Source organism: Sceloporus occidentalis, unplaced genomic scaffold (assembly GCF_023333645.1).
Source record: "Sceloporus occidentalis isolate IW3139 unplaced genomic scaffold, rSceOcc1.0.p SCAF_4, whole genome shotgun sequence".
NCBI classification, from domain to species: Eukaryota; Metazoa; Chordata; class Lepidosauria; order Squamata; family Phrynosomatidae; genus Sceloporus; species Sceloporus occidentalis.
Genome location: NW_028316984.1, coordinates 171,027,240 through 171,040,861, shown reverse-complemented (window position 1 = coordinate 171,040,861; position 13,622 = coordinate 171,027,240). Strand labels below are relative to the sequence as shown.

Here is a 13,622-nt window from a genome sequence, read left to right as displayed (position 1 = left end):
AATTTTCTAATTTCATTAACTAGACTTTTTTAAAACTCTTTACACTCCTTTACACCCATTTTACACTCCTGTCATATTGAGGAGGGAGCAAGCTTGTTTTCTGCTGCTCCAGAGAACAGGATCCGGAACAATGGATGCAAACTGCAGGAAAAGAGATTCCACCTCAATATTAGGAGGAACTTCCTGACAGTAAGGGCTATTCGGGTATGCTTTGACTGAGATTTCCTGCATGGCAGGGGGTTGGACTGGATGGCCCTTGTGGTTTCTTCCAACTCTATGATTCTATGATCCTCAGATGAATAAGAAGAAGTAGACTTTAAGATGCATATGAGAAAATAAACATATGAGGAAGTAGTCTTTAATCTACAAAAGCTCCTGCTGTCAGCTTCTTTCTTTCAGTTAGTATGAAAAGTGCTACAAGATCTGTCTACATACTGATTCTACAGACTAACATGGCTATATCTTTCCATAATGTAATGTCTTCATGTGTGAGACAAAAAACTCTTTCCTTCTGCCACCACCCCCCCCCCCCCCGTTTTTCTCTGTCTCTCTCTCTTTTCCTGTAATATGCATGAATTTGTGGATATTCATAGAAATAGGAACAATCAGAATCAAGTAGTGATGCCAGAAGTAATACAGCTTCTCACTCCTCTCCTTAAAAATTAAAATCTTGATGTTATGCAAAAGAGGATGGCAACTCTTATCAATCATTACCTGCACAATAGCAGTGAAATTGCAGTTGCAGTAGCCAGATGAACTCACTGTTAACTGATTGTCGTAACTGATGATTTAAGCTTTCTAATCTTGCACACTGTTTAAAACAAACCTGACTTCATCAGGAGGTTTTGATGTGAATGGAACTGAGTGCTGAGAAAAGAGCTATTCTGGCTTCTGCGCTGACACTTCAAAGTTTCTGAATTTTGTTATTTCCAATTACTAATAGCACTCGCTTGCAGATAAGTGTACTGTAGGCAATTGCTATCTTTCTACTTATATTTTGTGCCTTCCTCTGCATGTCTGTTCATCAGAAGTTATGAGATTTTGACCAAAGAACCTACCCTTCCTTAAAGTAATGAAGAAACATCATTTAAGAATTGTGAAAAGATCAAATGATGAATGGAAAGAAATCACTTTCAGGCATGATCCTTTGAATGCATACTCATGATAGATTACAAAAATGGCCAGACCACCTTTTGTACCTTGAGTATAATTTTGGAAATGGTGACTATATATGTGTGTGTGTGTGTGGAGGGAGGGAGGGAGGGAGGTGCTGCTTTTTCCTGAAGTGACCATTTTACTGCAAGTTGTCAAACTTTCAGTCAGAAGTCATTCCTATAACTATTTTCCTGATTTTTTTAATGGCCTCACCCTGAGTTGGGAAGAAAAATGCCACCAGTATCCATTGTTTCTGTCTTCCCAACTCATTCCTGCATACTCTCTGTCTCAATTTGGCAGGGACAGCCCCAACAAATTCTATGTTGTCTCAGACTTTTTAGCTTTTCCCCTATTTTTTTGTTCCAGTATCTCTCTTCTTTTCCCATCTTTCTTCTTTGATCAACTGCTTAGTTCAACTGCTGCCAATTAAATTCAAATGCAAAGCAATTTGCACTCAACTCAGTGGAAGAACTGGAGAGTAGCTTAGAAAAAAGCAAACTGTTGCAGCATCTCCTAGCTTGTATGTTATTCTTCTTTAATAACTTTTGCCACCTTGAATACACTGATTTTGTTTATCCACATGTGTCCTGGATTTCATTTTTGAAACATTTCTGTCACTGTCGTCTGTCATCATGTCTGTAGTCTGTTGCCCATTTGAGCCCTGTGTTGTTCTTCATTTAATGTTCAATTCTTGCATAACAAGAGTGAGAATCTTGTAGCCACCCAGATCTTGATTGGCTGAAATTCCCAGCATTCCCTGCCAACATATCCAATGGTCAGTAAAACTGGGAGTTGATTTCCAACAACATCTGGGGGTCTGCATGAGTCAAACCCATTTTCTACAAAATTTCAAATGATAGTTTCCCCAACACAACATCTTCTATCACAAATGAAAAGGAAGACATGCAATGTATGAGTCAAGCTCCTATACTAGAGTTGTGTAGCTCTCTGCCTGTGAACTAATGTACTGCTAGTGCTATGCAATCCTTGTGTTAAATGACAACATTACACCACTGGATGTGTATTTAAATGTGTATCCAAATACATATGTATGCCTGCATGCAAAGTGGCACCACAGGAATAAGTCCACTTCTTCAACCCTGACAATGCATACATTCTGCATCAGACAAAAATGTCCAACTACATCTGTAAGTAGAGGCTAGATGGTCATTTTTAGGGAGTGCTTTGATTGTGCATTCCTGTATGGCAGAGGGTTTGACTGGATTGCATTTGTGGTTTCTTCCAACTCTATGATTCTATGCCAGGAAAGTACTTCTCAGAAAGTTCTGAGAAGTACAAAATGGTTTTGACTGTAACTAAAATAATGATAATTGGTGCATGCAGGGCTTTTAAAAAATATTTTAGAAACATATTTAACAGAAACTGAAATCACTATGAACCAATTTAGACTTCCATGTCATACTATAATGTAAAATAATTGCCAGTTCTCTCAACATGGTACTTTTCCTTTTTCAACAAAGTGGGTTTACACATTTTGGTGCATGGGTTTGTATGAAGAACATAAATGTGCATATTACTGGGCAGATTCAGGATCTGGTGTTTAAGGTCTGAAAAATCTGGTGCTTGAAATAAAAGTGCTTTGTGTACCCAAATTAGTAAAACAAACAAAACAATACCCTCTGACATGATCAGATTCAATTGTACAGATATATGGACATAAATGATGTCCTAGGTCAAAATCTGATATTTGGAAGCAGACTTTCAGTCAAATGATGGGGCTTCATCTCACTTATTCCAACTGAACTCTCAGTTTGAAAATCTTTTTTAGAGTGTTTCCTCTGAAATATATTTGGAGTGTGTGAAGTGGGGATTGCTCCTTCTTGGTTCAGCTGATGAGAATAGATCCAACAGTGGAACAAAGTGATTTCACTTCAAGACTTTATGCTAAAGGACCTTGGTTCCAGAAACAACTTAATTTTCAGGTTTGCACAAAAAACAATGAATAAGATGACACAAAACACAAATATGGAGCTCTTTTGCCATCTATAAACAGACATAAATCATGAGCGAGAGGTTGTGAACAGTTGCAGATCTTGGAACGTTACTTTTAAAAACTAATTGGTTGCAGTCATCATTTTGAAACTTCCATCACAAAGATGCTAATATTTATGTCAAAGCTGGAAAATATGTGCATATATAACTATAGCAGTAAGATCTTCTGACCTTTGCACCATAGAAAGTGAATGTTTATCTTTCTAGCTATGTTTTTTTTTTTTTTTTTTTTTTTTTTTTGCAATCGTAAAAGCATGCAGGATCTATCATAGCAATACATGATGTATATCAAGTTATACATCATAAGTTGCTTGTATATTCTATTATATGGAATATAAGTTATATAGACTGCAACTATGGTAGTTATAGCACAAGAAGAATTGTGCTAGGATTCATTACATTACAATGATAATGTAATTAAGCCTGAGCTATTGCCAAAAAAAAAAAAAAAAAAAAAAAAAAAGAAAAAAAGAAAGAAAGAAAGAAAGAAAAAGAAAGAGAGAGAGAGAGAGAGAGAAATAAAGGGAAAAGGAAACTTATTACAAGTAATATGTTATTTTGTGATGTTTACTCCCAAACTCTAACTAGGTGCATTGGGCTTACAATATAAATTCTATATAATATCTAAGAAATATTCAAGTTGCCACGCCACAGTGTCTAGCATATATAAGCAAGGAAATGTTTCTTTGTAATTTTATAACGAAATTCCAATGACATTTATGGCTAGAATAATATACACTTTCCTTGAATTGCTAGTAAATGGGGAAATGGAAGAAGACAGAATGTCAGAAATCCAAACAGCAGTATTACTGAGATGCTGGCACAGGACTATCCTAATTCAGGGAGCTTCTGTGAAGTGATTCTTTAACAAGCTCCATTTGTCAGAAATATAGGAGGATTTCATTTCCTCACAATGACAGATCTATTTGGGACTATAATAGGGTTAATGGTGATTATTTTGATTGGAACCTATTGGAACATGGAGAGGGGAAGGGGATAAAATTGTTGGGAAAGGATGAAGTTGAAAGGAGAAAGAGAAGACATTTGGTGCAGCAAGAGTTTGATTATCCTTCAAGAAGAGATGTTTTGAGTATCATGCTCTGAAAGTGTCTGGTCAGATAGATCTAACTCCAAAGGACAGTTGCACCTTTTCAAACAGTGACCTGAAGTGCTGTAGACATGTCAATAGTCCAAAAGCAAGAGAGAGGTCAAAGCTCAGAGTAGGGGTGTCCTGCCAAGGGGATTTAACTTTGTAATTAGGGGATTATTTCACTTCTTTGCTAAATTGTGTGTTACCATATTCCATCTCTCTCTCTCTCTATTTGTGTAGGTACATGGATTTATATAAAGAGAGAACAAGAGCTGATGTTCATGCATTGTGTGTGTGTGTGTGTGTGTGTTATTGTACTAATTTTTTATACCCTGACTTTTCCCCAAAGCTAGGATTCCAGGTGGCTTTATTGTTATTGTGTGATTTCTGACTTATGGCAACAGTAAGATGAACCTATCACAGGGATTTCTTGGCAAGAAAACCCTATGAAATTAATGGGGTCACCATAAGTCAGAGACTTGAAAGAATATACACATAAATAAATACACACACAAATTGATATTCATCACCCCAGAAAACAACCATGGTTCCAGCGGTGATAGGTGCTCTGGGAACAATCCCAAATGGACTGACAAAATAGCTTTTGGGTTTCTGAAAAACACAATGAAAATAAAACTGAATTTTTCATATCCACAGCCAAAGTTTTGGAACTTGAAAAACTAAACTTGTAGCATATACAAGCACAGAGAGCCAGTGGATCAGTACTTGGCTCTTGAGTGGTCCAATTTTTATTTACACCAGTTCTGGGGTAGGCCTTTGGACCATGTTATGTTGTTTCTTCTCTTTGTCCTTGACTGAGGAGGCCTTTTCCAGTTACGGTATGACAGATTCAGGGCTCCTGTGTGTCCAGTATACAGTCTAGCACCATGAGTGATGTCTTCACGTTAGGAACATAGGCAATTTGTGTACCACAAACATTCAGTTTCCACTAATAATAAAATTCATCACTATGTTACTGACCACCCCTTCAGAGGACGGTGGATACTTCACATATTTATCACTGTTGATGAAATTATCATTTCATTCACTCATGCCCACCCACAAACATCAGCTCCATGAACCAATTTAGTCTGAGCAACAGTGCTGTATCTATTGGCATATATTGCAATATATGGTTGAGGGAACGTTTTACACATTCTAATCCACTAAACTAACCAGTAGTCTACTAGTTTTCTCAACTATGGAGCAGAGTACCCTGTGGCAATCATTTTTCATATCTGACCAGAGGACACAAAATACAGTAAATATAAAGAGGAATAAGTATACTGTCCTTTACTTTAAAACTGCGGAAGAAGCTGTTTGGCTTGGGAAAGTCCTACAAGCAAGTTATATACAGGTTTAGATTTATACAAAGAGCAAGAGGAAAATCCATTATCATGTCAAATGTAGACTTAGCCTTTAAGGAATTACTTCATAAACTTAATTAAACACATTAATCCTTTAAACAGCAAATTAATGTTCCAAGTGATTGGTACGGCTGGGAGATTTAAACTATAAATTCTGCTAAGCAGGTGTATTCCATCTTATCTTGTTTGCAGTTCTCTAAAATTAAAAAAAGAGAGAGAATCAGTGAATAGATACAGAAACAGAAATAAGTCAGACCAGTGTAGTCACATAGACCAAAATATTCCTAGTGGTTTACATTGATTTAACTGGGTAATACATCAGCATAAATGCTTCTTGGATGTTGGGCAAGGAAGTGTTCAGTACACACTTGTGCATAGCAATTTTGACTCAGCTGTGCAATGGCAGCCAGAGAGCACCTGGGTACAGCTCTTCTCTTCCACTCAAATGTCCACTGAATGTAGGATGTGCTCAGGCATTTTCTTGGTGCTGTTCTTCAGCTAGAGGAAAGGAGCATCCTCAACCTTCCCAAGCCACCAGAGTACATATGCTGAGGAAGCATAGAGCTCCTCCAACATCATACCTTCCAACATTTCACAGATGGAAATGGGTTACATGTGGTGAAACAACATCAGGGTGTGTGCAAGATGGCAAAACGTACTAATTATGAAAGGTATATAAACCAGGGTTTAATCTGTACTGCAGAATTAATGCACTTTGACACAACTTTAACTCCCATGGCTCAGTGATATGGAATTATGGGATTTGTAGTTTGGTGAGCTATTTAGGCTTCTCTGTCAGAGATGTCTAGTGCCATAACAAATTACAAATCTCAGCACTTGGAAGACAAAGCAGGGGAAGGGAGGAAGAGATAAAGAAATGGGGTATTTTTAAAAAGATGAAAAAGTGAGATGGGAAAGGATGAGTCACTTGGGACAGTTGGAAGGTATGTAACATCAAATCAGATCTTAACTTACTACCAGTGATCAGGTACAGGCCATGGCTTAGTCCAGTGATTCCCAAAGTCTGGTCCTCCAGGTTTTGGGGGCTTCAGCTCCCAGAGGTCTCATCCATCTTGGCCTGTGGTCTGGGATTTTGGGAGATGAAATTCAAAATATGTGGAAGGCCAAAGTTTGGGAATCTATGGGACTGCACAGACCAGCAAGAAATGTGCAGTGTCAGGGTGGGGTGGAAGTGTAGCTGCTGCCCACCTTCTACCCTAACTCTGCCTCCAAAGAGGCATCATGCCACCCACCCAACCAGATGGCAGGCGGCATCATGACATTTCTGTGGTGCAGCATTTACACGTGCTTCACCGAAGAAATGTGGAAGAGCCACACTGGTGGTAGGAAGGAAGGCTTTTTTCCACCCAAAAAAGGAGTAGTATTTTGCTGCTTGTTTTGGGGCTGGAAAAATGCTGGACTGTGGCTATGGTGTGCAGTTGCCACAGCCCCAATCCGGCGAGCAAAGGGGTAGTACAGAGCCACTTCTTTAGAGCCATCTGTTTTTGGCAGTTATCAGTACAGCATTCCACTGTGGGATATTGAGGGGGGGGGGAATCAACATTCTGCTTTTGACTACAGAGATTTGGGATTGCAAAGCATAGCTAGGCATGGGCATATGTCCTCATCCTATATGTATAGAGCTTTCAGTGCAGAGTTTTAGTTACATTTTGCATTGCCTGAGAATTATAAGAATTTTTTTCAAGCTCTGCTTCAGTTTGAACTGAGGCCATGTAAGCATGTGATCAAATTCCCCTGCTTTTCTTAAAATATTCATTGAGTCACACATGTGCCCTAATAAGATTTTAAATTAACAAACCTAATGACCTCTTCAGACTGTTTCCTTACACCAATGTGACCGAAAGGCAGCCTAAATTAAAATATCATTCCAAATGTAAGATGGATCCTTTTCAATTGCTCATTGTTTCTTAGCATTACCTCTTTCCAAGGAAATAGAAATTAAAGTCTATTTTACCCTTATCTTCTCAGGTCCATCAGTAAACAGACCGATACAGACTCTCTCTTACATCTCAATAATTGCCAGGCAAAATTAACAAGCTGCTAATGTTTTGAATTATGAATTGGAGGCCAGCTTTCAGGGTAAGCCCTTCAGGTCGATTGAGCTGTCTGCCCCCTATTCTCTGGAAATAAGTGACTGTTTATTCATTTCCCCTGATTAGGAGACTGCTTTGCAACCAGATAAAAGAGGTTCCATATTAAATGCGAGACCCTGGCCTTTTGTTTTGCTTTCTGGATTTAGTGCTAAACGTTACAAGGAATTGGAGATTGATTTTGCTCAGGAAACAGTGCCAGATAAAACAAGAGACAAGCAAGCAGCCCTGTTTATAGAATGGAATGATGTTATCATAAGAAGGCAGAAAAGTACCTGAACAACATTAAATGGGGCCCTACAGGGCTACTGAGAAATCAAAGTATACACCAACACACACATACACACACACACATATACGGGGGGGGGGGGGGTGCCTTTGAGAAAGAGAGAGATTGACCATTTCAGAGTCACAACATTTTGGTAAGTTATGTTTGCCAGTTCCTGGCATTTTGTCACCCACTAGTGTGATCAAGAAATGAAATCCATAATTATCATCATTATTAATATTGTTTCTAAAAGATTTGGTCTATAAAGACAGAGTTTGACCCAGTCCTCAAAGATTTCCACCTACTTCTATGGCAGAAAGAAACTAGGACTATTATTTGGGACATAGTTCAGTTTCTGAAAGGAATAATTTATTCTCTGCCATAAACAACCTCTCCTTGGGGTCCTTTCACACTACACATTTACAGTACTGATTTTAATTTAAGTATCATAGCAGCAGCCTATGAAATCCTTGCATTTGTAGCTTAGAATGCTCAGACTGTGGACACTACCATGCGTAACCAAACTGCATATCTCAAGATTCCACAGGAAGGAGCCATGGGAGTTAAAGTGGAATTAGACTGCTATAACTGTGAAAGAGTCCTTAAATCCTTACTTCTTACAGCTTATAAAATGGGATGTCTTTGACTAATTCTTTCTTACTGCAGACCCCAGTGACCATCAGATGCATACTTGTGCAGGTTCTTTTGATGGCAAGGGACAAAATGGTAAGGGATGTGGAACAGCCAGGGGTCTTGTAGTGGGAAGGGAAAATCTGCAAAAACTGGAGACATCAACCTATTCACAGATGGAAATGCCACCTACTTAGGTAACATCCTCTTTGCATCCAAGTGCCTTCTTCATCACAGACAGCATTAGCTCCCATTTGCTTTACTTTTCACATCTAAGTGATTGACTAACACTGCCTCCTAAAGTGAAAAATAAAACCCTGCACTTGAGGATAGTTGGGGAAGGGGGAAGCACCATGTGCACATTTTTCCTGGTAACTGTGTGGTCTGGTTTTTGCCAAGAGATACCACACAGGACAAAAATGCAGGTCCGTACCCAGACTCCTGGTTTCTTGGGGTACCCACACTCACTTTACATCTTACAAGTCAAAATGATGAGTACATCACTAGTTACATAAAAGAAAATGACAGGCTACATTCCCATTCAGCAAGCCTGCTGTCAAGAGGAAGATGTGCCACATGGCACATGAAAAACATATTTAAAAATGAAAAGAAGGGGTAACTTACACACTCATGTAAAAGTTACTGTTTTGGACTACAAAATACTCTAAGTGCCTATGTTGCCTGGGGTGTTTTGGAGTTGTAGTTCAAATAAATGATTTTCTAAGCATTGCTAATGTCTGAGGTCATTAGTTTCTTCCTCAGATACCCTTTTTGGTTAATAACCTGATGAGCCAGTGAGATATAATAAAACTGCAGTTTATTTGGAATTGTCACTTCTTGGGTCTCCCACTATTGCCCCTGATCTCAGCTGTTCCCTGTCTTCCTTGCATTTGCAGTTCAAGCAATGGATGACAACTGTAGCTGACAAACTGAGTAATAATGTGGGTTATAACTGCAACAATCACTTCCCCACTTAAGGGCAATTTACATGTCAACTTTAAAGGGACTCTGCCCATTTCCCAGGACTCAGGAGCACATCAGATTTGCTAATGACACTCTTCTTGAGAAGAAACCAATGTTGAGGATTCAAAAGGCAAAGCCATTTTCTCATTGCATCAAGCTCAGTGTTGTGAAAAGTCAGACTTCATGATATTTCAATCTAAAATTGGGAACTCGCCTTTTCTTCTCTCTTTTTCCTTCTTCAAGAATAGACAAGCCAGATCTTCTCAATGGGGTTCTCTGCCACATGGAAGCAGGCAGAATTTCATAGCAGCAAGTGCTGACTTTCATAGGTTTAGAAACTTTTTAGAAAGAAAGGGAAAGAATGGGATCTATGTGTGAATCCTCTGTACTGGAATATACCATATTTTGCATTTATTTATTTATTTATTTATTTAGGTATTTATATCCCGCCCTTCAGCCCTAAGTGTACTCAAATCATACCTTTCTTCCCAACATTCATTTTTAATTTTACAGCCCCTTATGAGATCTGTATCTAAGAAACCAGGCAAATTTGTCAAAGAAGATACATTTTCTCCCCAGTAGGGGAGAAAGTAGGATTGTCAGGCCAGTAGCATCCCATTCCCTGAGATTTATCTCACTCCTGAGACCAAAGAACTATTTGTGATGTCACAAGGGTGAGCCATTGTGATATCATATGGGTGGGTCCTAGTTAGGATGCCCAGATCTCAAGCATTTTCCTGGAGTGTCAATATATACATTTTTATTTAAGCAGGTTTTTGACAACCTCCTTCAGAGACTTTAACGTCTTCTGTCAGCTGTCCATTTAGTCCAACAAAACAACTGTGTTTAAATGTAGATTTTGGATTAACCAAAGTAATCTTTCATCAGTGTTACTATCAGCTAGCTTTCTCCAGAGCTGGAACTTCTTTACTCAATCAAAGGCTGAGGGCAGTTTTATAAAAGCCACAAAGATATGTTTAGAGGGTCCCTGTGTGTGTGTGTGTGTGTGTTTTAAAATGGTGAAGAACAAAACATTATGCTATTATGACCTTTGCAAAAGCCTACTTATGCTTCTTTGATTCTGTTATCAGCTTTGTCTGAAGCTATATGTTTGTACTATAAATATATAGAACACAGTTTAGAAAGTACAATAAGCTGATAGTTCCATAACTCACTGTTGTATTTTTTTTGTTTGCACTGGCCTATGACTTATGGTAATAAATATTGTAGATTGGATTGGAGTCCCACTGTGAATTCAGCTGTCTCATAAATTCCTATTAAGAGTATAACATTAGGCATATTAAGCCTGTGGATATAGTTAAGCCACTATAAAGTTTGGTCATTATGGTATACTGGACTTAACTCATGCTTGGGTGGAGTAGGGAGATCCCTCTGTCTGTTCTGTTTCTATTTAAGAGAAATGATAAAATTCTTTTCTAGCTTCCTGATTCATATGTGATCTCACCATTCCAGGAAACTCATAAAACTCATATGTTGTGCAAGCCACAAGTGACATATTATGTTTACAACAGGAATTAGTGTCTGCATAGGCAGTTCTACTTCCACTGTCAATTAAAATGTGAAACTTATAATGTCAATTGAAACCATCAGATGATTCCTCTTGGACATAATTAGCAGTCTTCACCAGGGGTAAAGAACTATAATTCATGTGGTTAAGTGCTAATGATTGTCAGGAACTCAAGGGCCTACACTGGGAACTTTGGCCCTAAACAGACTAGCACTTTGTGCCAGGCTGAGCCCAAAAGTAAGGCTAGATAGGGCTGAATGGTTACACATGCCCAGCCTTACTTTTGCCACCCGTGCACAATCCTGGCATGTGCCTGTCCATACGGGACATGCCATGATGATGCATGGGCATCAGAGCACCCAAACAGTGCTGGCCGGAAGGAGCGTCATCATGGTGCATGAGCGCCACAATGGTGCCCCTTCCAGGAAGCTGCTTACAGCAGCTTCTCTTTGCTCCCGAGAGGGAGCAAATCGTTGCTGTGGTGTGCGGTTGCTGTGGCAACAATCTGGGACAAACAGGATGGCAGTTAGCTGCCCATCTGTTGAGGCCCTTTATTACCTTAAGTTAGGAACCAGCCATGTAAGAATCTTACATTTACATACATTTACATAATTTAAATACAATTGAAAGCACTTTGGGCTGCTTCTTCCCATTTCCACACTCACATACTCTTGTTCAAAATAAAATGTATGGTCAACACTCCCCACATACCCTGCCGCCATACAACAAGACAGTGTTCTGGCACCTTAAATTGAAAAGGGCATCCTGATTACCTCTTTATTTTCCTCTTTCCATTGTCCCACCCTCAGCAGTTTTGCAAAACAGTGAAGAAGGAAAGGTCTTTCCCCCATTTTCCTTTCACCTCTTCTCCACTTATGTAAACACACACACACACACAGAGAGAGAGAGAGCTGCACATCCAATTTAAAATATGCAGGAAAATTAAAAAAGGGAAAGCAGCAGAGTAGAAAGTATTGTTGCTGGGGGGGGGGGGAGTTAACTACCCTGGTGGTGTTAACAAAAACCAATCAAACAAGAACTTGGGAAAGGAGGAGGGCAAGTTAAGAATAAAAACCTTGATCTGCCAATATACTTGACCACTCTGGATAAGCTGTAAAGTTTCTTTTCTCTGCATTTTTCTTTTCTCTCCTTTTCTCTGTCCTGCATGTGTCAGTGGGTCAGAATGGGATTGGTTGTTGTTCTGCTTCCCGCTTGCTTGCTTGCTTACCATACTTAAGAGATCCATTACCCTCTCTTATATTTCCCACCAGGTCTTCTTACCCAAATCATCACTGTTGAAAGTATTTCTGATCTGCTCATCTTCATATTGAATTTTATTCACAGGGCTCTGCAATGAATTTTGTTTGAATTTGTTAGTTATTCATACGAACATGTGTGAGTATGTATTGTAAGCACATAGCAGCCCACATGCTGATGTACTTAAACTCTAATTCTCTGGGTATTTTCAGTGGAGTAATAGCACTTCAACTAATAGGATTTCTCAACAGGAAATCATTCCATTAGAAATCAGTCTTCATCATTAAATGAAATTTGTTTCATAGTAAAGAAAACAAATCATGTCAAAAAGATTTGGCAGGCCCTGGGCAAACCCTAGACATAATTTTTACATTTAAATAAAACATGAACAGAATCTTTTAATCTTTGTGATAATTTGCTAAAACTAGTTCAAGGTATTAACATATTCATGATATCTAGTTATCTTAGCAATATAATGATTAGATAATATATGTACTAAATGCAAATTGTGTCTTGAATATATGTGCATGCATACCCACAGAGGCATATCTGTATACCTATACACTTAGCTACCTTGAGCCAAAATAGCATAGACATTTGCAGTCATAATTATGATTAATTTAGATGAGGTACTTCTGAAACTTTGGGAGACATTCCTCCCTCCTCCTGAGCTTAGTGGGATATATACCCTGAAAGCACCCCACTTCAATATCTAGCACCTTGCCCAAAATAATCCTGGGAGTGCAATTTACAATTTAAATGTAACCCTGTCAGGCCTATTTGAGGCAAAATTGCAGAGTTGATGAAAGGAAATTATTGTCCCATACCTTCTGGTTTCTGAAAACTGCTCTCTGTTTTGAGTTGGGGAGTCTAAAGCAGGCATGGGAAGAAATAACATCTATATGGCAAGTCACATCCCTGGAAGCTTCATGAGGGCATTAGTTACAACTTTGAAGGCATAGTATTTTGGGGTGGGGACAGTGGGAGTGAAGGGGATACTAGGCAGCTGGGGAAATGGAGAACCAACTGGGGCCCTTATGGGAAAAGTATCCGAAAGGTTGCATTGTGGCCATTCCTATGTTTAGCAATTATCTTCAGTAAACACCCTGCATCCAATATTTAGGGGCATTAGAAAAGGTCCATATGTGTGAAAAGTGCTGGGATTTATTTATTTTTTTAGCGTATTGGATTTTCCTGTAATACCCAAACTTGCTTCACAGATTTTAATGATTAGTTCACC

At 38.8% G+C, this 13,622-nt stretch overlaps 1 long non-coding RNA gene across 1 annotated transcript; it reads right to left on the bottom strand.

Moving 5' to 3' along the window:
• Nucleotides 1-5,692: 5,692 nt before the first annotated feature.
• LOC149315013 (uncharacterized) lies at nt 5,693-12,571 on the bottom strand. Its single transcript, XR_016281151.1, has 3 exons — nt 12,407-12,571; nt 9,812-9,935; nt 5,693-5,821 (listed from the first exon to the last, which is right to left on the bottom strand). It is a non-coding gene; the product is annotated as an uncharacterized LOC149315013 (long non-coding RNA).
• Nucleotides 12,572-13,622: the final 1,051 nt, after the last annotated feature.